The sequence below is a fragment of the Echinops telfairi genome, unplaced genomic scaffold (genome assembly GCF_000313985.2).
Source record: "Echinops telfairi isolate 266 unplaced genomic scaffold, ASM31398v2 ScPeMD7_60;HRSCAF=208, whole genome shotgun sequence".
Taxonomy (NCBI): domain Eukaryota; kingdom Metazoa; phylum Chordata; class Mammalia; order Afrosoricida; family Tenrecidae; genus Echinops; species Echinops telfairi.
This window is the reverse complement of record NW_022103958.1, coordinates 38,446,307-38,474,090: the sequence shown is the minus strand read 5'-3', so window position 1 is coordinate 38,474,090 and position 27,784 is coordinate 38,446,307. Positions and strand designations below refer to the sequence as shown.

Below are 27,784 nucleotides of genomic sequence, written 5' to 3'. Positions count from 1 at the left end.
TCAGTAGAAGCCAGAGTCCTGAGTTGCCCTGTTAGGAACCTCTGATCTACTATTCTGGCTGATTCTTTTCAGTATTCATGGTCAACATCTGGTTTCTAAATTAAGGCTTTTGGTCTTTTCAGTCTCTTGCTGATAGGGTGAGACTGAATTGCTACTCATTAGCACATGACCTAATTTAGAATCAATTTTGGCGTCCAGTCTCCTACTTCTAATCAAATTCACAGTCCACCTTTCAGCTTCTTCTGGGGTATTCTTCAATTTATTTGCCGGCATGCTAATGCCAATACAATGATGAATGTGATGAAAAGGCTCAAATAAGTAAAGGTGGACATCGTTAATGAAATCTTCAAGACAAGCCACCAGGAAGAAATCATTCACAATCTCTGATTCACATTCATTCAGCTTTTTCTGTGCCTCATCAAGGTCAAAGTTTACATTCAAGCATTCAACAAACTCTGTAATTATGTCCTTGTATGTGTAAGATTCCTGCTGAGTAACCTTGACTAGATCTTTTGAGTATCTTTGCTTGTTATGACTGCTGTAGTCAAATAGCAGAGAATAAATATGTGGATATATTGTCTGAATTACATTAAGACATGTGGATGGTAAAGAAAGAGAATAATAATGTTATCTCGGCCTTTGGGGTGGTTGAAGAAAACACACAGAGGCCAATGTATGAGCCATGTAAACCACTGAAGAGACGGGCGTGGAGAACTCAAAGAATTACTATTCATGGTCTCTTTAGGCTGTAAAGTCTTCTATGGCTGCATCCCAATTCCGCATTAAGAATTTTAGAGGCCAGTTTTCCCATAGGGAATTCAAAATATTCCTATCCATTGCTGAAACCAGCACTCTAAAAAAGCAAAGATATTATGCTGCTCTTGATTAGTTCCAGCATTCATGTTGAAAATGTTCATATCTGAAAAATATGAGTGCCTAACCATTCTTGTGCCTAACACCATGCTAACCAGGCAGTGAAATGACCTCTAGCCAGCCCTTGGCTGGCTGCATTTGCCTTATACTTTCTGGATCTTCAGACATCTTCACAATCACTTGTTTTTGCCTGTAGTTTTTAGTGGTACAACAACTCTGATTCTTTTTTCTTGCAAATCATGCAGAATATCATCGGAATAAAGGTGTTTCTATACATCCATGGCAAAGTCAACCATGTTGGTATCACTAAGAAGATGCACTTTCCCTTATCTGAATCCCTTTTCATCATATATCTCTTTTAGGGAGAGAAACTTCAGCAGCAGAAAGACTAGATTCTGATCGAGAAAAGTCACGATGTGAGTCGTCAAGTTGTATTCCACCACTTTGCCAAGGAAAAGGCCCACAGAGGCTTTTGAGACAAAAGGAAAGAGTAAGAGAAACAGAAATTAGAAAGGTGAAAGAAGAGGGAAAGAGAGGGAGGAAAGAAGGAACTTCCAAAAAAGCTGTAATCCAGGGCTACAACATTGAAGAGAGGCTGAGGCTAAGAAGGGACCAAGTGTCAGAGTGGTAGCTACAGGCTAGGAGTGGCACTGTCAGTAGTGACAGGGAGCAGGGCCAAGAGGAGATGTCCTAAAGGGACTGAGGAAATTGAAGAGTTGTCTTGCACTAAAGAAGGCAGACTGGCTTCTTCAGAAGGTGTTTGGCCCTCTTAGATACTTGTCTTTTCTCTCAGCTTTTCTTGGGGAATTTCCAATTTGGCAAAGAAATAGGACCATAGTGTTACATCTGTTTCCTTACTCAGGAGTGGCCTTTACCTTTAGCATAGTTCAGAAGAGCAGAGCAAACAGGTTGTATATGAAGATATTCCTACGATTGGAATTGCTGGGTCATATTGCAATTTGATGATAGAAAGGAAGCTGGAGATTACATGATAGAATTTTGTAAAACCAATAACTTGTTCATAGAAAATACCCTTTTTTCAACAACACAAAAAGTGACTGTACACATGGACTTCTCCAAATGGAATACACAGAAATAATGTTGACTGCCTCTGTGGGAAGAGATGATGCATAAACTCAATACCAGTAGTGAAAACCAGGTCAGAGGCTGATGTGGAACACACTAACAAATCGCTCATATGTAAGTTCAGGATAAAGCTGAAGAAAATTAAAAGCAAGTCTATGAGAGCTAAAATATGACCTTGAGTCTATCCTACCTTAATTACAAGAATATTTCAAAAACAAATTTGATGCATTTAAGACTAATGACAAAAGACCTGATGGGCTGTGGGATGACATCAAGAACGTCATTCATGAAGAAAGCAAAAGATCATTAAAAATACTGGGGGGAAAGCAAAGATCAAAGTGGCTATCAGAAGAGACTCTGAAACTTGCTCTTAATATCAGACGAGGGAAAGCAAATAGCAGAAATGATTAAGTCAAAGAATTAAATAGACTATTTCAAAGGGCAGTTTGAGAAGATAAAGCCAAATATTATAATGAAATGTGCAAAGATCTAGAGTTAAAAAACCAAAAAGGAAGAACTTGGTCATCATATCTTAAACTTGGAGAACTCAAGAAAAAATTCAAGCCTCAAAAATCAATATTAACAGATTCTATGGGTAAAATATTGAATGATACAGGAAGCATCAAAAGAAGATTGAAAGAATGCACAAACTCACTGTACCAAAAAGAACTAGTCAACATTCCATCATTTCAGGAGGTAGTATGTGAGCAAGAACCAGTGGTACTGAAGGAAGAAATTCAAGTTGCACTGAATCTATTAGCCAAAAACAAGACTCCAGGAATTGATGGAATACCAGTTGAAATGTTTCAGCAAGCTGATGAAGCAATGGAAACACTCACTCATCTGTGCCAGGAAATTTGGAAGACAGCTCCTTGGCCACCTGACTGGCAGAGATCCATATTTGCATCCATTCCAAAGAGAGGTGGTCCAACAGAAGGCTTAAATTATAGAACAATATCATTACTATCACATGCAAGTACAATTTTGTTGAAGCTCATTCAACAACAGTCGCAGCCGTACATTGACAGGGAGTTTCCAGAGGTTTGGGCTGGGTTCAGAAGAGGACATAGAACAAGCAATCTCATTGCTGATATCAGAAGGATTTTGTCTATAACAGAGAATACCAGAAAGATGTTTACTTGTGGTTTATTGACTATGCTAAGGCATTTGATTGTTTGGATCATAAGAAACTATGTATGATCTTGAGGAAATGAGAATTCCAAAACACTTCATTGAGCTCATGCAGAATTTGTACACAGATCAAGAGGCAGTTGTGTGAACCGAACAAGGTATGGTTTCAAATCAGGAAAAGTGTGTGATGGGGTTGTGTCCTCTCACCATACCTATTCCATCTATATGCTGAGCAAATAATCAGAGAAGCTGCCTTATATAAAGAAGAATGAGGCATCAAGATTGGAGGAAGGCTTGTTAACAACCTATGATATGCAAAAGATACAACCTTGCTATGCTGAAAGTGAGGAGGATTTGAGACACTTGTTGATGAAGATGAAAGATTTCAGCTTTTAGTAAGGATTACAACTCACTGTAAAGAAGACAAAAATTCACACAAGTGAATAAAAAATAACATTATGATAATTGGAGAAAAGATTGCAATTGTCAAGGATTTTGTCTTGCTTGGATCCACAAGCATTGCTCATGGAAGCAGCAGTCAAGAGATCAAAAGATGAATTGCATTAGGTAACTGCCTAACAGGATCTCTTGAGTATTCAAAAGCAAGATCTTATTGTGAAGACTAAGTTGAACCTGGCCTAAGACTTATTTTTAGTTGCTTCATATGCATATTAAAGTGGACATTGAATAAAGAAAACCAAAGAAGAATCAATGCATTTGAATTGTGCTGGAGAAAAATATTGCAAGTACCATGGACTGCATAAAGGACAAAGCAACCTGTTTTGGAAGAAGTACCACCAGCGTGCTCCTTAGAGGCAAGGATGGAGAGACTTCATAGTATATACTTTGGACATGTTGTCAGGAGATAGTGGTCCCTGGAGAGGCACATCGTGTTTGGTAAAGTAGAGGGGCAGTGAAAAAGAGGAAGACCCACAAGGAGATGGATTGACACTGTGGTTCCAACAATGGGGACATTTTTGAGAATGGGACCCTTGTTTAGTTCTGTTGGTGAATAGTGTCACTGTGGGTCAGAACCAAGTTGATGGCACCTAACAACAGTGACACAATTTTAGCTCTTGTACCTAACTTTTGCTACAAGTTTTTTGTGGACATGTTTTCAATTCTTTGGGTATATACGTAGTAATGCTGGTTTACATGGTAACCAGGATAGTTAGGTTTACTGTGACTAGGCCTCCATAGGAACATGTGGGTGGAGTTTAATCAGATCAAAGTTTAATTGGAGGGTAACAGAGATAAATGCTTTCCGAGGCTGGCCTCTGGACTGGCATGCTGCTGCTTGAGCTAGTCCATTGACTCAACCATGTGCTGTACTACCTGTGGGCTGAGCCAACCTGTGGATTGTGTAGTCCTGTGTGCATCTCTAGAGCTTGAGACTCCATCAGGGCCTGCTTTGCTCTTCTCCTGAGCTACTGACTGTTGCTGCCTCACCTTCCTTCTGCTGCCTGACCCTGCTTGTCTTCCTGAGGGCAGATTCCACTGTCTGCTTCCTTGATCTTGGGCCAGCACCCTGATGTGTTGAAGGACCTTCAGTATATTAACTGCTCCATGGAAGTGAGTTGAACTGAGCCCTCTGTACTGCTGTGTGGACTAATTAGCTGTTATATCCCTTCTCGATATACATATAAACTCATAAGTGTCCTGGTTTTGTTTCCTCTAGAGAAACTTGCTTAACAGTAACTTTGTATCTAAGTTTTGGAGAAGGTTCCATATAGTTTTCCAAAGTTGCTGTGCCACTTTATATTCTTTTTTTTTTTTTAACATTTTATTAGGGGCTCATACAACTGTTATCCCAATCCATACACACATCAATTGTGTAAAGCGCATTTGTACATCATTCTCAAAACATTTTCTCTCCACTTAAACCCCCGACATTAGGTCCTCATTTTTCCCCTCCCTCCTCACTCCCCCCTCCCTCATCAGCCCTTGATAGTTTATAAATGGGTATTTTGTCATATCTTGCCCTGTCCGACGTCTCCCTTCATCCACTTTTTGGTTGTCTGTCCCCCAGGGAGGAGGTCACACACAGTTCCATGTAATCGGTTCCCTCCTTCCTACCCACTCTCCCTTACCCTCCCTGTTTCGCCACTCACACCACTGGTCCTATAGGGCTCATCCGTCCTGGATTCCCTGTATTTTCAGTTCCTATCTGTACCAGTGTATGCCACTTTAGATTCTTGAGAGCAATGAATGTATGAGCTTGCACTCAAATCTTTGCCAAGATTTGCTATTATTTTAACCATTCTGGACTTTAAGATTTAAAATAATGCCTCATTATGGTTCTGATTTGCATTTTCCCAATAACAATTCATGTTAAGGAGCTTTTCATGTGTTATTTGTTCACTTGTGTATCTTCTTCAGAGAGTGTCTATTCAAACCCTTATCCATGTTTTAAATTGGATTCTCTTGTCTTCTATTGTTTAGTTGAGAGAGTCCTTGCACTCTGTCAGTTTTGCTTTCTTGTTGCTGTCTTTTCAGATACAAACATTTAAAATTTTGATGAATTTTAATTCATCACTATTATTTTTAGTTCCTTTTACTGTTAGATCTAAGAAATCACTGCTTGTGACAAGGACATATTTTTTTTCTAAGAATTTTATATTTTTAGCTCTTCCCTTTGCATTTTTTTAACAGTGATTCTTTATTTTTTTTAATTTAAAATTTTTAAAAAAGTTTAAGAGCATTTTATTGGGGACTCTTACAGCTTTTATAACAATCCATACATCTATAGTATCCTTTATATCTTTTGAGTTAATTAATTTTTGTATAAGGTATGTAGCGATACAAGTCCAAATTCATTCTTTTATTTTTCAAATTCATTCTTTTGCATGTGGATATCCTGCTGATCCAGCACAATTTTGTTGAAAATATTATTCTTTTCCCTATGGAATCATTTTGACACCCTCATCAGAAATCAATGATCTATCAAAAGAAAGGTTCATTTGTGGACTCTCAATCCTATTCCATTAGTTTATATATCTCTTCTGATACTAGTGCCATGCTGTCTTGATGGCTATAAATGTAATAAGTTTGAGATCAAAAGGATGAGTTCTTTGATATTTTTTCTTTTTTGTCAAGATTGTTCTGTTATTCAGCATCTTATATTTCCATATAAATTCTGAGATATGTTTATTAATTTATATAAAAGAAAAAAAAGCAGCCAAATTTTGACAGGGATTTTATTGATTCTATAAATTGCCTTCTTAGCAACACTAAGTCTTCCAGTTCATGAACATATACTATCTTTGCATCTCTTAGAGCTTTAATTTCTTTCAATGATATACTACAGTTTTCAAGGTAGAAGTGTTGTGCATATTTTGTTAAATATATTCCTAAATGTTTTATTGGTTTGATGATATTACAAATCAAATTAATAGCTTATCTTTATTTTGGATTGTTAATTTTTTATGTCTAGAAATACAATGGTCCTTCAACAATGGTGAATTCATTTGTTAAATGTATTCCTTTTTCATGCATTTCATAAAATTTTCTGAAAATCATCTGTTAACTTAGGTAGTTTTATTTCTTCCCTTTCAACTTAGATTTTTTTAAAAAACTCTGTTTCTTGCATAATTGCCCCAGTTAGAATTTTCAGTACAATGTTGAGTAGCAGTGGAAATAGTAGATACCGTTGCCTTGTTCCTGAACTTATGCGGAAAGCAAGTATCAGTCTTTCACCACTACATATGATATTAACTGAAGACATTTTATAAAAGACTTTATCATATAAGACACTTCCCTTCTATTCCTAGTCTGTTGAATGTTTTTGTATTGAAAGTGTCAAATTGTCTACTGCCTTTTCTACATCATATTAAGAGGATTGTATGTTTATTAGTTTTTAAATTTTATTTTGCTAATGAGATATATTACATTTAGTATTTTCAAAATATTGAACCAACCTTGAATTCCTGGAATAAATTTCACTTGGTTATGATGAATAATTCTTTTGATATGTAACTGGTTACAGTTTGCAAGGTTTTGTCAAATATATTTTGTCGGTGCTAATATAGATAGTTTTGTCCTTTTGGATTATCTTACTGTTTGTCTGGTTTGGTGGTGGCATATTACTAACATCATAAAATTAGTTATGAGTTGTTCTAGCTCTTTTATATCTTCCATTAATGTCAACCCGTCATACTGTGGTATGCATGTTGCGATGATGCTGTAAGGTATGCCTTCAGTATTTCAGATACCAGCAGCTTTCAGCAGAACTTCTACAATAAGAAGAAGGAAGATACATCCTACTTCTGAAAACCTAGCCACTAGAAAATTCATTAAGAGTAATGGTACATTGTTTGACATAATGCCAGAAGATAAGTCCCTTAGGCAGGAAGGCACTTAAAATGCTACTAGGGAAAAGGTGCCTCCTCCATGTAGAGTTGCTGATGGGGGATGACTCAAAATGAGAAGTAACAGCTGCATACATCCATTAATAATCAGAATGTAGAATGTACAAAGTATGAATATAGGGAAGTTGAAAGTCATCAAAAATGAAATGAAATGTATAAGATTGAAATCCTAGACATGTGACACCATATGAGCTGAGATGGACTGGAACCAGATAATTATATGGTTTATGATGCTTAATTTTGTTTATGTCCAAACTATACATTGGTTGAAAGGCAGTCATTCCAACAGAACAAGAAGATACTGAATAGTATAAAATCAGGCAACATGTGTTTTATCCTTTTATCATACTCATTCAATCTGCAGGCTAAGAAAATAATTCAAGACTCTGGACTCTATGAAGAAGAATGCAGAATCAAAATTGGAGGAAGACTCTTTAACAAACTTTGATATGCCCATGTCACAACTTTGCTTGCTGAAAACAAAGAGAATTTAAAGTACTTGCTGAGGAAGATGACTGAATATAGCCTTTACTATAGATGACACCTCAACCTAAAGAAAACAGAAGAGCTCTCTACTGGACCAATAGACAACATTATGATAGACAGAGAAAATATTTCATTTTGTTTTCGTTTACAATCAATAACCATAGAAGAAGCATCCAGGAAATCATATGGCATACTGCACTGGGCAAATCTGCTGCACAAGACCTCTTTACGTTTTACAGAGCCAAGAGATCACCTGTCCCAAACCATCATATTTTAAATGGCCTCATGTGCATGTGAGAGCTAGCCAATGAATAAGGCAAAATGGAGAAGAATTGGTACAGATGAAATAGGTGTAAAAAAAATTGAAAATACCACAGACTGCCAAAAGGAGCAAATAAATATGTCTTGGAGGAAGTGTAAGTAGAATGCGCTTAGAATTAACAAGACTTTGGACTTGTTTTCAGGAGAGATAAGTTCCTGGAAAAATGACATTATGCTTGGTAAAGTGGGGGATCGATGTGAAAGAGGAGGACTCTCAGTGAGATGGCTGGCCGTGTCAACAGTACTGGACTTAAGCACAACAACAACTGTGAGGCTGGGAGAGGACAGGGAAGTGCTGGAGATCGGAGCACTATAAGTTTGAGATGACTGGACAGACAGCACCTAGCCACCACCTCAATATCTTTAACTAGTTTTCTAAGAATTTTTATTAGTTCTTTAAATGTTTGGTAGGCTCAATAATTGTTCTAGACCTATTCGTATTTTCTATTCCTTCTTATTAATATATTCTTTTTGAATTTATTTTAGTACTTTGTGTCTTTTCTATTTCATCTAGGATATCTAATTTGTTAGCATAGTTGTTCATGTTCATGTTATTGTTAGGTGTTGTTGAATGGCCTACCCGACTATAAACGGATGTTTTGTTGATTTTTTTCTATTGTTTTGCTCTCTGATTCATATTTTCTTGTCTAAATCTTATTATATTCTCTTCTTGCTTTAGATTTAGCTTGTTCTTTCTAGTTTCATTTTGTTTATTTTTTGCCTTTTTATTATGATTTGGGTGGAGTTTACAGAGCACATTGGTTTTTCCATTTAACAATTCATACCCATTTTGAATTGTGACATTGATTGCAATCCCACAATGTAACAGCATTATTCCCATTTACTCCTTTGTTTACTGTTTCCATTTATCCTTCTTTAGTATCCTTCCTTGCGTTTTCAACTTTTACTTGGGAGAAAGACTCCCCTTTAGTCTTGTGGTTGGTTGTTCCAGGGAGTGAGTACCTCTCCTTTGTTACTGTTCACCGTACAGACTTGCCTGTTGCTTGGATGAGAGTGGAGCCTCAGAATGGCTCAAAAGGGCTCAAGGTTTCTAATGGCCATCAGGGATTTCACCTGTCTAAATCCTGGTCTTAATGATTTTGAGTTTTATTCCACATTTCCTCCGACTGTAACCTCCCACTACATCCAGGACCTCCTATTCTTTTCAGAGTGGTGAGCAGTGAGAGCTGAGGGTCCATCTAGTTCTGGTTACATGGCCATAGGGGGTGGGGTTCACATGATCCATTAAACTAATTGCTTCTTGTATCTTTGCTTTTCTTTATCCTTCTTTACTCCAGATGTGGAAAGACAAGAAGTTGCACTTTAGTTGACTTCCAAGAAGCTTTTAGGATCCCAGGCATTACTTATAAAAACGAAGATATAGAACATTATCTTTGTTCATGATCTTATCCTAGTTGGCATTGGTGTCCCTGACACTATAGCTCTAAACCCTGAACCCAGGAACTCCTTCCCTTCAGGTATGTGGTTATAAATAAGAGGTTTTCCAATAGAGAGGCCTGAGGGGTTGGCCCCATTACTAATTAAGTGGATACTCCCATCCCCCCAGAAGAATTCATTTCAGAGGACAGCACTGAAGCTACAGCTCAAGGAGAGGGACGTGTCTGATCAAAGCACACAGGAACAAATGAGGGGGGGAGGCAAAAAGAGAGAAGCACATCCTGGCCCACCAAGCCCTGAGGACGATATTCCTGCTCAGAGTAGCCAAAGCACAGAGAGGACGGTAGGGCCAGCCCCACCATGAGACACGACGTTCCTCACTGACCCATAGCACCACAGGGGACAACACTGGAGACACATGGCAGGGACTGTGCCCACCCTGATCCCACCTCACCGAGGTAAGACGCTGAGGTCGTGCAACAGAGCAGCAAGGGGAGCAGAGCACTGAAGTCCCTAGGAAACACTAAAAATAGACTGTGGGTCCAGGGAGTGGTACCCCATCAGACTGGACTTAAAAACACTCATAAAGGATAACAAATAGACCTTGAAGTATTTATAAACTTTCCTCTTTTTTTGTTTTGTTGTTGCCCTGTTGTTGATGTTGTTGTAGCTATTGCTTTATTTCCTATTGTTGCATTGTTATCCTTGGCTTGTGTTTGTGCATATTGTTGTTGCTGCATGTCTATCTGGATGGGATAGGCAGGATAAGCAAGCCAGAAGAGAGAACAACGGAGTAGACAGTTCTGGAGGGACATAGGAGAAGGGGAGGTGGGGGAAAGGAAGTGGGTGTTAACAAACCCAGGGACAAGGGAACAATAAGTGATCTAAAATTGATGGTGAGGAGTGTGTAGGAGGTCTGGTAGGGCTTGATTAAGTGCAATGTAACTGAGAGGAATTACTGAAACCCAAATGAACATTGAACATGATAGTGTGACAAGAGGAAAGTAAAGGGAAGTAGAGGAAAGAACTAGGAGGCAAAGGGCATTTATAGAGATCTAAATACTGGTATGTACATAAATAAATATATATATATAGTGAACCCTCACCACTTTGCGCTTCGACTTCCGCGGCTTCACTCTATCGCGGTTTTTGCATAACAGCGAATGCTCTGTCATTACTGCCACTGATTGGCTCATACTGTACATGCTTGATGCTATAAATAATATAATAAATAATAAATGATAATTGTAATGTCCAAAATGTTTTACTGTATTTTCCCTTTTTCGTTTAATAAATTGGGTACTACGAGTGTAATGGTGACTAAAGGGTGTTTTTTCATGTCCTCTATGCTCTAACTACGAAAATATTTGATTTACAAATAAGGAATCCTACTTCGCGGAATTTCATTTATCACGGTAGGGTCTAGAACCGATTAACCGCGATAAACAAGGGTTCACTGTACCTGACTAAAAAAACCAAAAGATTTGAACAAGGAAAACTACAGAACACAATTACAGGAAACCAAGAGTGACCTCAACAAATGGAAGAATATCCCATGCTCGTGGATTGGAAGCCTCAATATCGTAAAGATGTCAGTTCTGCCCAAGGCACTATATGAGTTCTATGCTATCCTGATACGAATACCATCATCCTTCTTCAAAGAATTGGAAAAACTGATTAGCAACTTCATATAGAGATGGAAGAAGCTCAGAATTAGCAGAGAACTCCTTAAGAAGAAGAACAAAGTAGGAGGCTTGCTTTACCTGATTTTAGCAAATATTATACAGCCACAGTGGTCCAAACAGTGTGGTACTAGTATAATGACAGATATTCAGACCAATAGAAAAGAGCTGAAAACTCAGAAATAAAAACATCAGCATACAGACAACTGATATTTGATAAGTGCTCAAAAAACATCAAATTGGAAACGGATGCCCTCTTCAATAAGTGGTGCTGGGAAAACAATGGATATCTACTTGCAGAAAAATGAAACAAGGCCCTTACCTCACTCCATGCACAAGAATAAACTCAAGGTGGATCACAGACCTTGAGGTAAAACCCCAAACTATTAGGGCCACTAATGAGGGAATTGGGACAAACCTGAGAACCTTGGCACAGAGAATTCATAGGTTATTGGAAATATGGAAGGATACAAATACAGAGGAGTCACAAATAGACAAGTGGGATATACTGAAGATAATCACCTGCGTACATCAAAAGAATTCACCAAGAGAGTAATAAGAGAGTCCACCGAATGGGAAAACATCTTTACCAATGACACATCAGACAAAAGCCTTATTACTAAAATCTACAATACTTTGCAAGCTTACAATAAGAGAAAAACTAACTGCCCACTAAGGTGATGGGCAAAGGACCTGAACAAAAGTTTCACATGGGCAGAAATCTGAATGGTCAATAAACATATGAGAAATGTTCCCTATCATTAGCTTAAGAGAAATGCAAATTAAAACAACAACTATAGGATACTACCTAACACCCTCAAAGATAGCCCAATCCAAAAAATCAGAAAGTAACAAGTGTTGGAGGGACTGTGGTGAGATAGGAACTCTCATCCGCTGCTGGTGGATGTGTAGGTATGTACAGCCATTATGGAAATTGATTTGGTGATATCTAAAACAGATGGAAATTGAGCTACCATATGACTCAGCAATCCCCCTACTGGGCATGTCCCAGAAGAGGTAAGAAACAAATTACAGCTGGACATCTCTGCTCCAATATTCATTGCATCACAGTTCACAATTGCAAGGAGTTGGAAACAACCTAAATTTCCATCAACAGGGAAATGGATCAAAAAGCTGGTACATGCATACAATGGAGTAGTACGCATCCCTAAAAATCAGCGATGAACACATGAAGCACATTGCCACATGGGAAGAACTGGAGTAAATCATGTTAAGTGAAGTAAGTCAAACATAAAAAGACAAGTACAACATGAGTCCACTGAGGTAAGTTTAAAAAAATTTAAAATGGGGCATAGGGGAAAAGCTACTATATACATACAACCCTGGGGTGAGGTCCAGCAACTATGGCAGGGGCCAAACCCAACCCAGGGGTACATATGGCAGCCAACTAAATAAGAGGGGAAAAGAAAGAGGGAAAAACAAGAGAGACATGGGTAGGTGGGGAGCAGGGTACTAACCCACCCAAGGGGAGGGTATTGTTTATATCTCCACAGGAGAGGGAGAGAGTGAGATCATCCTTCAACTCGATGTGCCAAGACATGAAAACAACATACCGGCATGTACCAGGGAACCAATAGAGAAATCTGCAGGGTTGGCCCCAAGCCCAACCCCAACTATGTGGACACCCTCACCTCAGAAGGATGCACTTCAGAGGACCGCACTGGGGCTACAGCTTGGGGAGAGGGGCGTGTCCTGATAGAGCACACAGGAGAAACGAAAAGGGATGGAGAGGGAGGAGAGGACATCCTGGCCCACCAAGCCCCGAGGATGATGTTCCTGCTCAGAGCAGAATATGCACGGGGAGGACCTTAGGGCCGACCCCATCGTGGGACATGGCATCCCTCTCTAAACCATGGTGCTGTGGGGGACAGCACTGGAGACACAGTGCGGGAATAGTCCATGGTCTGGCCCCATCATGCTGGGGCGAGGCACTGAGGCCATGCAGCAGAGCAGCAGGGGAAACAGAGTGATGAAATCCCCCAGGAATACAAAAAATAGACTGTGGAGACAGAGTATGGCACCCCATCAAACTTGGCTGAAAAACACGTGTAAAGGCCAACAAACAGACCTTGAACTAGTTATAGGCTTTTCCATTTTTGTCAGTGGCTTTCTTTTTGCTATTGTTATTTTGTTTTGGATTGTTGTAATTGTTTTGTTGGTTTTGACATCCTTTGTTGTTTTATTTAGCTTTGCCAGGTTTTTGCACTTATTAATGTGTCTGCTTGTCTATCTAGATAAGATAGGCGGGATAAATAATTCAGAGATGAAAAAAAACTGGACCAATGATTCCAGGGGAATATGGAAGAAGGTGATGTGGGAGAAAGCAAGGGTGGTGGTGGTAATCAACCCAGGGACAAGGGAACAAGTGAACTATAATCAATGGAAGGAAGGTCATAGGATGCCTAGTGGGGCTTAATCAAGGGCAATGTAGCAGCGAGGAATTACTAAACCTGAATGAAGGCCGAACATGATGGTGGGGCAAAAGGAAAGTAAAAGGAAATAGAGGAAAGGACCAGGAGGCAAAGGACATTTATAGAGGCCTAGAGACAGGCATGTACATATGTAAATACATATATAATGAGAGGGGAATAGAAATATGTACTCATCAATCTGGCTTTCTGTGATACTCACCTTACTGACAGAATTGCTGAAGACAAAATGGGTGCATAAGCAAATGTGGTGAAGAAAGCTGATGTTGCTCAGCTATCAAAAGATAGCATCTGGGGTCTTAAAGACTTGAAGATAAACAAGCGGCCATCTAGTTCAGAAGCAACAAAGCCCACATGAAAGGAGGACACCAGCCTGTGTGATCATGAGGTGTTGATGGGATCAGGTACCAGGTATTTAAAGCCCAGAACAAAGTCATACCCAAGGTGAATTGGGGGAGGGCATGAAGTGGAGACCCAATGCCCATCTGTAGACAATTGGACATTCCCTCACAGAGGGGTCACAGGGAAGAGAGGAGCCAGTCAGCGTGCAGTATACCACCAATGAAACACACAACTTTCCTCTAGTTCTTTGGTGCTTCCTTCCCCCCACTATCATGACCTCAATTCTACCTTACAAAGTGTATTAGACCAGAGCATGCACACTGCTACAGATAAGAGCCCGAAACACAGGGAATCCAGGATAGATAAACCCCTCAGGACCAACAAGGAGAGTAGAGATACCAGTAGGATTAGGGGAAGGTGGGGGGAGAAAGGGGGAATTGATCACAAGGATCGTTCCAGACCCCCCTCCCAGGGGGACAAATAACGGAAAAGTCGGTGAGGGGTGACAGAGGGTGATGTAAGATATGGAAATAATAATCTATAACTTATCAAGAGTTCGGGAGGGAGGGCAGTCAGGGGACGGAGGGGGAAGAAATGGGGAGCTGATATCAAGGACTCAAGTGGGAAGAGAATGCTTTGAAAATGAGGATAGCAGCATATGTGCAAAGGTGCTTTTCACCCTGGATGAATGTATGGATTGTGAAAAGAGATGTAAGAGCCCCCAATAAAAGTATTTTTAAAAAAAGATTAGATAGGACTCTTTGGGGACAGAGACTTGTGCTAGGGGTGTAAGGAGAATGAGATGGTTGCACATTCAAAGAATGTAGTTGAGGTCACTCAATTGTATATATAGAAGCAGTTGAATAAGTGCATGTTTTACTATGTTTATTCTCAACAAGAGCAAGAGCAATGCATTTTTTTAGGTTAAAAATATATGTAATTAACAGTTTTCTTATTTTTCATTCCACACTCATTCTACCTGGGGTGGTAGGGACCTACTCTGTAGACTGAGTTCTCTAGAACAGAAACACTTTCCGTTTTACCACAAAGTGAAATTGCTCTCCAAAGAGCAAACTTCGCAAATGTTCTTGGATCAATTTTCTGTTTGTTTACATCATTCCCTACACTTGGTATTATTAGATGTTTACCCATTGTTTTGTGGGCTAACCTTTCCCTCTGGGGACTAGATTTCTATTATAACTGGACATTTCATTAGATAGGAAATCCATCTCTCATCAGATTATTGTTAGGTGCTGTGGAGATGTTTCTAATGCATAGCTCTCCTATGTACAACAAAACAAGACAAAATACTGCCTGATCCTGCATCATCCTCACAAGTGTTCCTATGTTTGAGCCTATTGTTGAAACCCCTGTATCAACCCATCTTGTTGAGAGTCTTGCTTTTGTTTGTTTGTTTGTTTGTTTTACTGACCATCTACTTTATCAAGCATGGTGTCCTTCAGGAACTCATTCTTCTTGATAACATGTCCAAAGTACATGAGATGAAACCTTGTTATCCTCACTTCTAAGGAGCATTCTGGCTGTACTTTTCCCAATATAGTTCTGCTTCTTCTCCTGGCAGTTCATGGCATATTTAATATTCTTCATCACCACCATAACTCAAATGCATAAAGTCTTCTTTAGTCTATCTTGTTTGTGATCTTCATTTTCATCAAGCAAAATTGTATGGTCTACATTATCTCACATTGTTTATGAACCTTCGTCCAATCCTGATACCTTGTTCTTCATATATTCTAGCTTCCCACATTATTTGCTGAGTACCAAGATGAACCTTCACAAACTCCAAAGAAATCTGACAAAAGCTGTGCAAACTTTATGCAGGGATATTTTGTGATCCCACCTGAGAACTTTAAAACTATGACTGAGAACCCCAATAATTAGTTCCTGAAATCAATTTCTATAACTTTTTATATCCAATAGAAGCCTGTTTAAAGCATCTAATTCATCCTTCTTGGAATTTCAATTAAAAAATGAACCAAATAAACACTGTATTATAATTTGTTTCATGAGTGTGTAAATGGCATGGAGACCAATCTGACCTTCTCAGCTTCTGTATTGCCACAAGGCAAATGTCAAACAAACCACCACTGTCCATCTTTCTTTGCCTATTCTGACACCAACCATTCCGCCCACGACACTCTACTTTTCTGCTGGGTTAGATAATTCATTGCAATAGCCAAACAGATCTTGTAGACAAAACTCACAATTAAGGGAGTTTATTAGGAAGTTAACAGGTCAGGGCCAGTTAACAGTAAAGATTTAGTCAATGGTCCATAGTAGTACTTCTTCTTAAGCAGCAAGCAAGTTGTTACATAGCAGGATAGGGGGTTGTTCCTCTCCATGCCTAAAGGCCCCTCACCCTCACAGGAGGTTGGAAGCCAATGAAGGCTAAGGGGCACAAGCCAATTCAAGCCATAGCCAGGTGGGCGGTGGAACACCTGGGTGGGCCCAAACTAGGCCAGGTAGGCTTAATTCAGCCAATGGGGTCAGCCAATACCGTCAACCATGCCTTCCAGCCTAAAGGCCAGAACCTGGAGACCACTGTCCTCTTTTCCAGCTGCGTCTTGACCTTCTGCTCGGCCGTGGTCTCTCTGGCCTCCGGCTGCCACGTGTGGGCGTGCATCCCATGAGGTTGCTTGTGTTCTGTAACTGTAAAACCTGAAACGTCTTCTGTTTTTTATAAAAACCCACTTGGATCACAAACCAGGTTTTGGCATGAATGCTTTCTCCTGTGAAGCCAAGAAGCGAGATATTTCCCTCCCGAGACACCTAACAAAGTCTCTCTCTGGTCATCAGCCTCTGTGGGCCAGGAAGCCTACCCACTGCTTTGCTTCACAGTTTCATCATCTGGGTGCTACACCTTTGTGCTTATTGTCTCTTTGCCTTAACCTTTGTCTTGGCCTAGCTCCTTTGTTCTATCTCTTGGTTCCTGTGCCTTAGCCTCTTGTGTCTCTGGTCTCAGTCTCCACCACTTCAGACAGAGATCTGGAACTTGCTACCCTGGTAGCTCTTTTTAAGGGGCTGCTGGAACTTCTCTGTGTGTTCCTGCTTCTAAGATACAGAGATACAGATATTTGTTCTTAAGTACAGAGCTTTGATGAATGTATGTTTTTTGTCTTTCAGCAGAGTATACACAAAGGAAACAAAGGGAGTTTACATCCTCTACTAGAGACTTAATTCCACTTTATCCAGTTCATTTGCATAGCAAAGAACTCCCTCCAAAATGGGATTATAACCACAGGCATAGGGGCTAGAATTATATCACATAAGGAATTTTAGCTAAAAGGGCCATGTTAGTTTTCTATATATATCATGAGCTGTATTAATCTGTGTGAAAAAATTTTAGTTGGAATGACAAGTTCTTACTGATTTAAGTGGTGCTTTGTACACATGGATACACTATTTTTTTTCCTTGTTGCTGTTAGGCTCTATAGAGTGGATTCTGAGCTCTAGCTACCTGTGATGGCTAGGTTTATTGTGCCAACTAGGCTTCTGTAGGAACACGTGGATGGAGTTTAAGCAGATTGCAGCTTGCTTGGAGGGTGACAAAATAAATGGCTTTCCAAGGGCGCCCCTCTTCCCTCTTTCTCCCTGGTGATTGGATCAGCACTCAGATGCCTCAGCTAGTCCTTTGCCTCAACCAAATGCTGTGCTACTGTGGGCTGAGCCAACTCGTGGATCATGTTGCCTTGCCATGCATCACCAGAGCTCGAGGTTCTCTCAAGACCTGCTTCGCCATGCTTCGGCAGAATCTACTGTACTACTTTACTATGCTCCCTCACTACTGGCCTCTGCTATGCCTCAACTTCTCATCTTCCTGCTGTTGTTACCCCACGCTGCTCATCTTGCCTGAGGGTAGATTCCACTGTCTGTTCCTTGACTTTGGACCAGCAGCCCGAGTAAGATGTAGGACCATCAGTATATTAACTGTTCCTTGAAAATGAGTTGAACTGAGCCTTCTGGACTGCTGTGTGGACTAATTAACTATTATATTCCTTCTTGTTATAATATGAATATACATATTCATAAGTGTCCAGGTTTTGTTTCTCTAGAGAACCCTGCCTAACAACCCTATGAACAACAGAACAAAACACTGCCTGGTCCTGTGCCATCCTCACAATTATTCCTGTGCAACCACTGTGTCAATCCATCTTCTTGAGGGCCTTCCTCCTCTTCACTGTCTGTCTACTTTATAAAAAATGTCCTTCTCCAGGGACTGGTCTCTCCTGACTACATGTCCAAGATGAAGTCTCATCATTCTTGACTTTAAGGAGCATTATGGTTGTACTTCTTCCAGCTAAGTTGTCTGTTCTTTTGGCACTTCATGGTACTTTCAAGATTCTTTGTCAGCACTATAATTCAAATATATCAATTCTTCTTCAGTTTTCCTTATTTAAAGTCTAACTTTCACATGCATATGAGGCAACTCAAAATACCATGGCTTAGGTCAGACCCACCTTAATCCTCAAAGTAACTTCCCTGCTTTTCGCCACTCTAAAAAGGTCTTGTGCAGCAGGTATACCCAGTGCAATGTATCCTTTGATCTCTCGACTTCTGTTTCCATGAGCATTGATTGTGGAACCAAGCAAGATAAGATCTTTTCAATTTCAGTCTTGACAACTTGACAGCTTCAATCTTTTTTCTGTTTGTCACAATGTTACTTATTCTTACAATTGTGAGGATTTCGGTCTTCTTTACATTAAGTTGTAATCCATATTGAAGGTGACAGTCCTTTATCGTCTTTGGCAAGTGCTTCAAATGCTCCTTACTTTCAGCTGGCAAGGTTGTGTCATCTGCACATCTCAGGTTGTTAATAGCCTTCTTTCAATACTGCATTCTTGTTTATGTAATCCATCTCTTATGATTTACTCAGCATACAGATTGAATAAGTATTGTGAAAGGATACAACCCCGACACACACCTTTTCTGCTTTTAAACTATGGAGTGTGTCTTTGTTCTGTTTACATAACTGCCTTTTGATCCATGTACAAGTTCTGTCTGCATGAGCACACTGAAGTGTTCTGGAATTCTTATTCTTCTCAAGGCTATCCATAGTTTGTTATGATCCACATAGTCAAATGCCTTGGAATAGTCAATAAAATACAAGTAAAGATCTTTCTGATATTCTCTGCTCTGAGGCAAGATGCATCTGAAATCAGCAATGACATATCTTGTTTCACATCCTCTCTGAATCTGGCCTGAACCTCTAGCCACTGTACTGATGCAAGATTTTACTTGCATGTGATATTAATGATGTTGTTCTAGATAGGAGTATTCTGTTGAGTCACTTTTTTTTTTTTTTTGGAATGGATACAAATATGGATATCTTCCAGTCAGTTGGCCAAGGAGTTGTCTTCCAAATTTCTTAGCATAGACACTCACACTTCCAGTGCTTATCAGCATGTTGCAACATTTCAATGGGTATTCCATCAATTCCTGGAGCTGCGTTTTTGGCTAATGTTTTTAGTGCAGTTTGAACTTCTTCCATGAGCACCATTGGTTCTTGCTCATGTGCTACCTCCTGAAATGGTGGAAAGTGGACTAGTTCTTTTTGGGACAGTGATACTGCGTACTCTTTCCATTGTCTTTCTTTTTCAGAACAGTTTTAGTGGCACTTCATCTACATTTCATGCAATTCATTAGTTCAATTAGGTCTAGAAGAATTGTGCAATCATTACCATAATCAATTTTAGAACATTCTCTTCTTCCTTGTACTCATTGTTATTGGTGTAATTATTTAGTTAGTTTTAATTGTAGCAAAAATATATACAACAGAACATTCTCCAGTTCAACAACTTCTATATGTATAATTCAGTGCCATTGATTGTACTCTTTGTGTTGTGCAGCCATTATTGATATCCTTCCATTTTCTTTTGCTACCTCCTGCTTCATTCAATATTTTCCCCATAGAATCTTTCAATATTTCAACTTGAGGTTTGATTTTTTTTTAAATTCTTTCAGTTGAAGACATGTGTGTGTTCTTCCTTCGGGTTTCTAACTCTAAATCCGAGCAAGTTTTCTTATATTTTACTTAGCCTTCTCAAGCTACTCTTTGAAATTTTCTTTTCAGCTTTTGACTCCATCATTTCTTCCATTTGCCTTGGCTACTCTATGATTAAGAGTAAGTTTCAGAGTCTCGTCTGACATCCATTTGATCATTTCTTTCTTTCTCATCTTTTTAACGACCTTTTGCTTTCTTCATGAATGATGCTCTTGATGTTGTCCCATCAGTTCATCAGGTCTTCTGTCATTAGTGTTCAGTGTTTCAAATCTGATTTTGCAACATTCTTGAAATTCAGGTGGGATATACTCCAGGTTGTAGTTTGGGTCTAGTGTATTTGTTTTAATGTTTTTTAGCTTCAACCTGAGCAATTGATGGTCTGTTCCACAATAGGTGCCTGGCCTGGTTTTAGCTGCTGATATTGAGCTTCTATATTGGCTCATCCCACAGATATAGTCAGTTTGATTTGTTTATTCCATCTAGAGAAGTGCATGAGTATAGTGACCATTTGTGTTGTTGCAAGAAGGCATTTTGTATGAAGAATTCATTAGTCTTGCAAAATTCTAGCATGAGATCTCTAGCTTCATTTCTAGTACCAAGACCTTATTTTCAAGCTATATTACTTTTTCCAATTTTTGCATTCCAATCACCAATAATTATAAATGGAACTTGACTACATGTTTGATCAATTTCAGACTGAAGATATTGGTAGAATTATTCAATGTCTTCATCATTAGCTGATTTGTGCATAAACTTGAATAATAGGTGTATTGATTAGATTTCTTTGAATAAGGATAGATATAATCCTGTCATAGAAAGCATTGTACTTCAAGATAGACCTTGAAGTTTCCTTTTGATGATGAATGTAACACTACTCTTCTTGATTTCGTCTTTCCCAGTGTATTAAACCACATGATTTTCTGATTCAAAATGGTCAATACCAATCCATTTTAGCACACAGTGCCTAGGATATCATCATCCTTGATGACTTCCAACTTTCCTATATTCCATACTTGGTACATTCGGAGTTTTGATTGTTTACAGCTGTTTAGTTTCACCTTGAGTTGTGCCCTATCAGCAAATGATGATTCCAAAGGCTTTACTTCCACATGCTCTACTCCATTCATGTCCACATGCTTGACTCTACTTTGAGAAGGCAGGATCTCCTCAGCCAAATTTTGAGTACTAATGCCAGGGCCCCATCCTCTGGTACTGTTCTGCTTCCATTTACTAGACATTCAGTATCTGGCAATGTTTTGATTCTATGCAGAAGGTTTTTAGTGGCTACTTCCTCTAAAGTGTACAGTCAATTCCTTCTTCATAGTCCTTCTTAGTCTGGAAGCTCAACTGAAATCTATTGGCTTTGGGTGAGCCTCTTGACATGTGAAATACCAGTGACATGGCCTTCAGCATCACAACAACACACAAGCCACAACAGTATGACAAACTGACAGTCAAGGGGTGAACTTTTTCCCTTATTCTGAATGATAAATAAGTAAATATATCTGTTTTGGGGTGGGGTGGGGTGGAGTGGATATATACATGTATTCCTAAGTAGCTATGTGATCTGGTGCAATTTATTTCCCCAATATCCAGTCTCTTCATCTGTAACATTAAAAGATAGAAATACAATACCAACCTTGTTGTGAGGTTTAGAAATAATGTGCATAAAGTATCTGGCATATCAGTAGATTTTAAACGATAGAATAGGCTGTATTGTTGGTTCTGGAAAGTGGAATCTCACCCCTTTTTCCTCCTCTTGAGATTTCAATGAGGCTTTCTACTCCCATAAATAGTTACCACCTCTGAAAGTCATTGGGGCAATTCTACCCTGCTGCATAGGGTTTGACTTGAGGGCAGTGAGTTTGCTTTTAGATTTAAGCAGTGTTTTAATTCTTATCAGGTCCCAGAAGCTTTTCTAACATTTTAATCTATTTCATCTTCATAGTAGTCCTATGAGGCTATGAGGTAACTACTATTGTCCTTTCCATTTTATTCTTGGGAAACTCAGAGCTGATTGCTTAACCACCCCATCACCAAGGCTCTTTGAGATTGCATAGGCAGTAAGTGAAGGTGCAGGGATTCCACACCCAGGAATTCAGCTAGAGTCAGGTCTCTTAACTGGCTTCTTTAAGAATTGCCATAACATAGTGATTGAATGATTTTTCTTATTGGGGAACTGTAATCTGCACAGTTCTCTGCTCTGGAGAACAGATTAGGGACTGAGTAACGTATAACCTTTATTTCCTTAAAGAGTCATACCTTTGTATACCCTGACAATCTTTCATACAAAGGTGTGGCTCACTGCCTGAGGTTCTCTCAGAACAGGGCCTTTGCTTGCAAATACATCTGTTGGTAGGCCTCACTCCAGAAGCATACAGGTGTGCAGGAACAGGCCACAGAGACTTCAAGCACCGTCTAAGGTGACAAAAGCACCACCCAAGGAGCTGCAAGAAAAGCCCTGGTGGCATATTGGGATATACATTGGGTTGCTATCCCCAAGGTCAGTAGTTCAAATCTAACTGCTCCACAGGAGAAAGATGAGACTTACTAGTCCCATAAAATGGTACAGTCTCAGGGCAGGTCTACCCTTTCATTTATGATTGCTATGGGATGGGAGTGACTCGATAGCAGTGGGGAAGAGCAAGAACTAGGCCTATACGGATCTGTGATTTACTCCTTGGCTATACTGTGATGTTAGAAGGCAGGGAGCTGACAAACTAGTGATTCCATTTCTGGGCATCAGCACAACTATGTTCTGACTCATGAGCATAATGAGTAATATCCTATGAAAGAAAGAAGAAAGAAGGAGGGAAGACAAAGAGCAGAAATTATTTCCTGGAGTTTAAGGTCTATGCAGTTAGTAATCCCCACAAATGAAGTCTAGAGTCAACACCAGGTTCAAAGAAAGGCTTACAGTGACCACATAAGTAGAGGTAGAAATCAATTGGCCTGCAAGATGGGTTCTTCTGTATCGCAATGATACTTGGGGGAAAACAAGACACTGATATCATCTCAGGGTGGTTAGAAATACGGTTCCTCTTCTTCACAACACCGGTGAATTAAGTAACTCCAGGGACCGTTAACAGTACACTGGGCCCAGAGGAGGCAATTGGGACACAGAGCCAATGGTGGGAACACAAAGAGTGCTTGAGAGGAGCCAGGGACATGGCACTTGATTGCTGCTCCACTTAGATTAAAACTGTTGAATTCTGAAAGGTCAGATCATTCGCCTCCAGCTGAAAACCAAACTCACTTCACAGATCTCTGACACACTCAGAACTGGGTTTTAAGTTTCACCCTCTTTTTAGAGACACGGAAATAAAGCCACAGGGATTTGTGTATACTTGCCCAGATTGGCAGTTGATGTGTCAGTGGAAATGTTAGAAACTTGACAATATTTTACACTCTCAAGTTAAAGCATTTTTCTTCAAAAATTTCCCCCTGAACTTGCTTTAAACAGAACAACCCCTCATGTTTGGGTGTTGTAAAGTTTGGGTGTTGTTATGCTGCTGAACCAATTTCTGTTGGCCTTTCAGATCAAGAGGAAGGCCTGAAGATCAATTTCTGAAGACAGTCCAATCTGCAAGTGATATGGGGAAGGGTGCAGGCAGCATTTTGGTCTGCTGTGGGTTGGTTGGCAAGAGTTGGGGGGCCAACTTGAAACCAGCTCACAACGGAAGGACAAAATACAATGGCTTGATTTGTTTTGGAGGTGGGGCATGCAGCAGCAGAGTCAGCCTCAAGTGAACCTAGATTTCTATTTCACTTCTGGCACCTAACAGCTGTGTCACTTTGGGCAAGCCGTCTCACCGAGCCTCAATTTCATTTTCTACAAAAATCAGATGAACAGGTCGATATTGTCACAGGTGATCATGAAGACAGAGTGGAGAACCTTGCCAGACTATGTTTAATAAAATGTCGACAGAAAAAAGATTTATCTCTTGAGTTAGAAAATGATATATGCATCTAAGTGTTTCCTCAGAGCAAGAAGAGGTAAGTGTGGCAGAGTGGCCTTTCTTTATATGGCTTTTCTACTTTCATCTCCATACTGACTGCCGTCAAGTCGATTTTGACTCCACTCCCACCAAATGATTGGGTGGGACTATACAAATAGAGTAACATTAGTGTAACACTAGTAGAGGGGGATGATTCGTTTTATTGGTGTAGTGGTTAAGAGTGGGGCTGTGATCCCTATGGTCGGCAGTTCAAAACACCAGCCGTTCCATGGGGGGAAAAGATTGGGCTTTTTACTCCCGTAAATGGTTACAGCCTTGAAAACCCACAAAGGGTCAGTATGGGTCAGCATTGAGTCGATGGCAGTGAGTTTGTTTGTTTGTTGGCTATAAGGGGGCACCGTTTTTGAAGCAGAGAAGAGAGAAATTCAGGGCCACCTGAAGAGCATGTTCCAGACCTCTGAAGTGGCGGAGGCTGAGACTAGAGACTGTGGCACAGAGTCTATGGGACAGAGCAAGAGGAGCAGCAGGCTATGGGGCTGTGTGAGACAGGCTTACTTCCTGGTCCAGGAAGGCAGCAGCCAAAAAACCATATGGATGAGAGACTGAAGACTGAAGAGACCTGGCACCTGGCTGAGGAGGGGTGCAGCTGTGGACCAATGACTGTATATACCTTACTGTTCACTGATCCTGGCTTGTGGTCACTATTAATGGCCCTAATAACCCCCCATCATTGTGAATCTTGCCTGTGAGTTGAGTGTGGCCATTGCAATGAATTATTGAACCCAGGAAAAAGTCAAGTGTTGTGGGAGGAACAGTGGACGTCAGAGTAGGTGAAAAAGGAGGGAGGGTGGAGGCATGTCTGTCCTCTGCCTAGTGGCAATAAGGAAACCAGAGGTCAGATATACCCTCTATGCTGTTTATTGCAGTAGTATTTACACTAAAAGAATTCTTGCTTGACTTCATTTGTTTCATTTTTATGGTAATCGAATTCTGTGGGATTAATAAACAGCTATAAATAAAACATACACATATTTAGTGTTTATTCCTATGGATTTTTCTCAGTAATATGACACCTCCCGTTAGCCCAGGATCTTTTGGCCTGGTATGATTTTCCTTCATTTTTTAGCACAGAGCTAGTATAGCACAGGTCAAAAACCGAAAGAAACCAGACTCCCTGCCATCGAGTCAATGCTGACTATAGCATGTGTCCAAGTGTCACAAAGCTTGCACGGTGTTTAAGTATTATCTGCTTGCTAGAAAGTGTGCCGATTAACCAACCGATTATTCTTCCAGACAAACATGGCAACTTCTGTAAAGATTGATAGCCTTGGGCACCTGTAAGGGCAAGTCTACCTCACAGGGTCACCTGGAGTCAGAATCAACTCGGTTTCAAAGGGTTTGGCTTTGGGGTTAGAAACAAATAAAGGTATCTGATGTTTGAAAAAGTTACAATGCAGTCAATCCTAATACACGGCAGCTCAACTTTCATAGTTTTTGTTGAAGAAAAATGGGAAAAGCAGTTAAAGTTAATAATACTGTTTGGGGTGTCACTACACTTTCTGGATTAGATTTTGTTACAAACTTGATTGCATTCTATGAAAGCCATTACTTACTTTTTACAGATGTATAAATCTGAATTTAAGAAGGATAGTACATTATGGGGTATTCTTGCCATAGGACTTGCTCTAGCCATGAGCTTATATTGTGTTGGAGAGAGCCAATATTTCATCTTTACGTTTTAAGTCTTTCTGCAGAAAGCGCTCTGCCCATCTGCTAGGGTTCCTTGCTGGAGGCACATTACACTCACAATGATAAATCAGGTATGTTTATGCTCTCAGTTTTGTCCTAGACTGTCTACTGACAGGAATACCCTTCTGGCCTACCTGAGCAGTCACCTTAGCTTTGTCTACTGTGCTATCCTCCAGAAGTGATAGCACTTAGGGGTGGACTGTGGGTTCTCTGTGAAGAAACTGTGGTACTCACATTAAAGATCAGAATTTAGGCCTGCTACTTCACAGGTAATTAATTTAGTAAACTTTTCCAGTTGGGTACAGCTACGGGTACTTTTGTGTCACTCAGACCTGGGGCTCAAACTGGCTGGAAGTACCCATAGGAAAACCACTTGGAACCATCCTGGCCCATCCCCTAAGCACTCATCTGTGTGTTCTACATGCCTTGTCTGAGAAATTTACTTTCATCATGAATACTCACAATCCGTCTTTTACTATACTTTCAGAGCATAGAGCTCTCTACATACAGTGAAGAGTCCACACCTCTTCAATGTCCATCTTAATGAGTTTTTGCCTGTGTAAAAGCCCAAACCAAACTCATGGTGGGGTCCATTCTGACACTTATGTGCCAACAGAACAAATTAGTTTTTCGGCGCTGGAAATGTTTATAGAAACCCCGTGCCTTACTTCTCTCTGCCACAGAATGGCTTGTGGATTTGAACGGCCAATATTTCGGCCATAAAGTGTTTACTTTGTACATGTCTACTCGTATACGTATCTGTAACTACAACCTTACAACGTTGATATCAAGAACGTTTTCAGCTCCTTCGGTTCCTTCTGTTTTTGAGGCAAATCTGTACATTTTACATTGTACACATCATGACCATGCTGACGTGTGCTTTGGGGTCGGTTCGGGTTCCTAAACCAAACTCACTGCACACAGGTCAATTCTGATTCATAGCGACCCACATACGATTACAAATCAGCACAATAATGTAACAATGGCAATCGAAGTGAAGTAGGCATGTGTTCCTGTGAACATATCCCTTCTCCCCCCAACCAGTGTTTGTACTTCTCTCACAGTGGATTAGTTTGGTAAATTACTTTGGAGGAAGTAGAAGGTGGAAAGATTTTGCCAAGAGTTGCTTAGGGTTGGGGAAGGCACAGGCTAGGGGTCCTTCCTCCTGGGCTCCAGGGCTAACAGAGCGACCACTTGTACCGGAACGAAGCCCATCTAGGAGGCAGTACCCTGGGCGGGTCCCTAACAACTGCGAGTAGCCCGAGGAGCCCCTTAAAAGAACCGCCAGGCCCCACGTAGGCAGAGTCTGAGCACGACACAATGGCTACCCCACGATGGCCCGCGCCGCCTCGCTGCAGCCACCCCACCTCGTAAGTGGGCGCCCCTTCCGCGCTCCAAGAGTCGGGCGTGGCCGCGGGTGCGACCGGTCCGGCGCCGGGCGGCCAGAGGGGGCGCTGCCGAGCCCAGGATGTAGGGGGCTTGCCCATTGGCTGCGCTTTCCCCCTGCGGGCCGGCCGGCCGCAGAGCCCACCTCCCGGCCTCTTCCCGCCCCCTCATTGGCCGTTCGCGACCCCACCGCTCGTGCTCCCACCCCTCTCCGGCCCAGATGGAAAACAGGCTCCGGGAGAGGCTGGGGGCCCGAGCCGGGAGGAGGGTGAGCGGTGCTCCCGGTAAGGGGCGCGAGGAAACCAATCCCAACCCGACGTGGAAAAGAGGCGCCGCGCCAGCCAGTAACATCTCGAGGCTCGGGCCGGGGCTGGCTGACGCGAGCGCGGCCCGCAGCCAATGGGCGTGCCGCTGCCCGTCCGCTCCTCGGCTGCCGGTCGGGGGAGGTGAAAAGGAGAGTGCGGAGAGCGCGACGGCGCAGGCAGGGCCATCGCTGGACGGCCGGGAGGAGAGCGAGGCCTGAGTCTCCGCG

General features: G+C 40.9%; 1 pseudogene; it reads right to left on the bottom strand.

Moving 5' to 3' along the window:
* LOC101656930 lies at positions 1-27,423 on the bottom strand (annotated as a pseudogene).
* Positions 27,424-27,784: the final 361 nt, after the last annotated feature.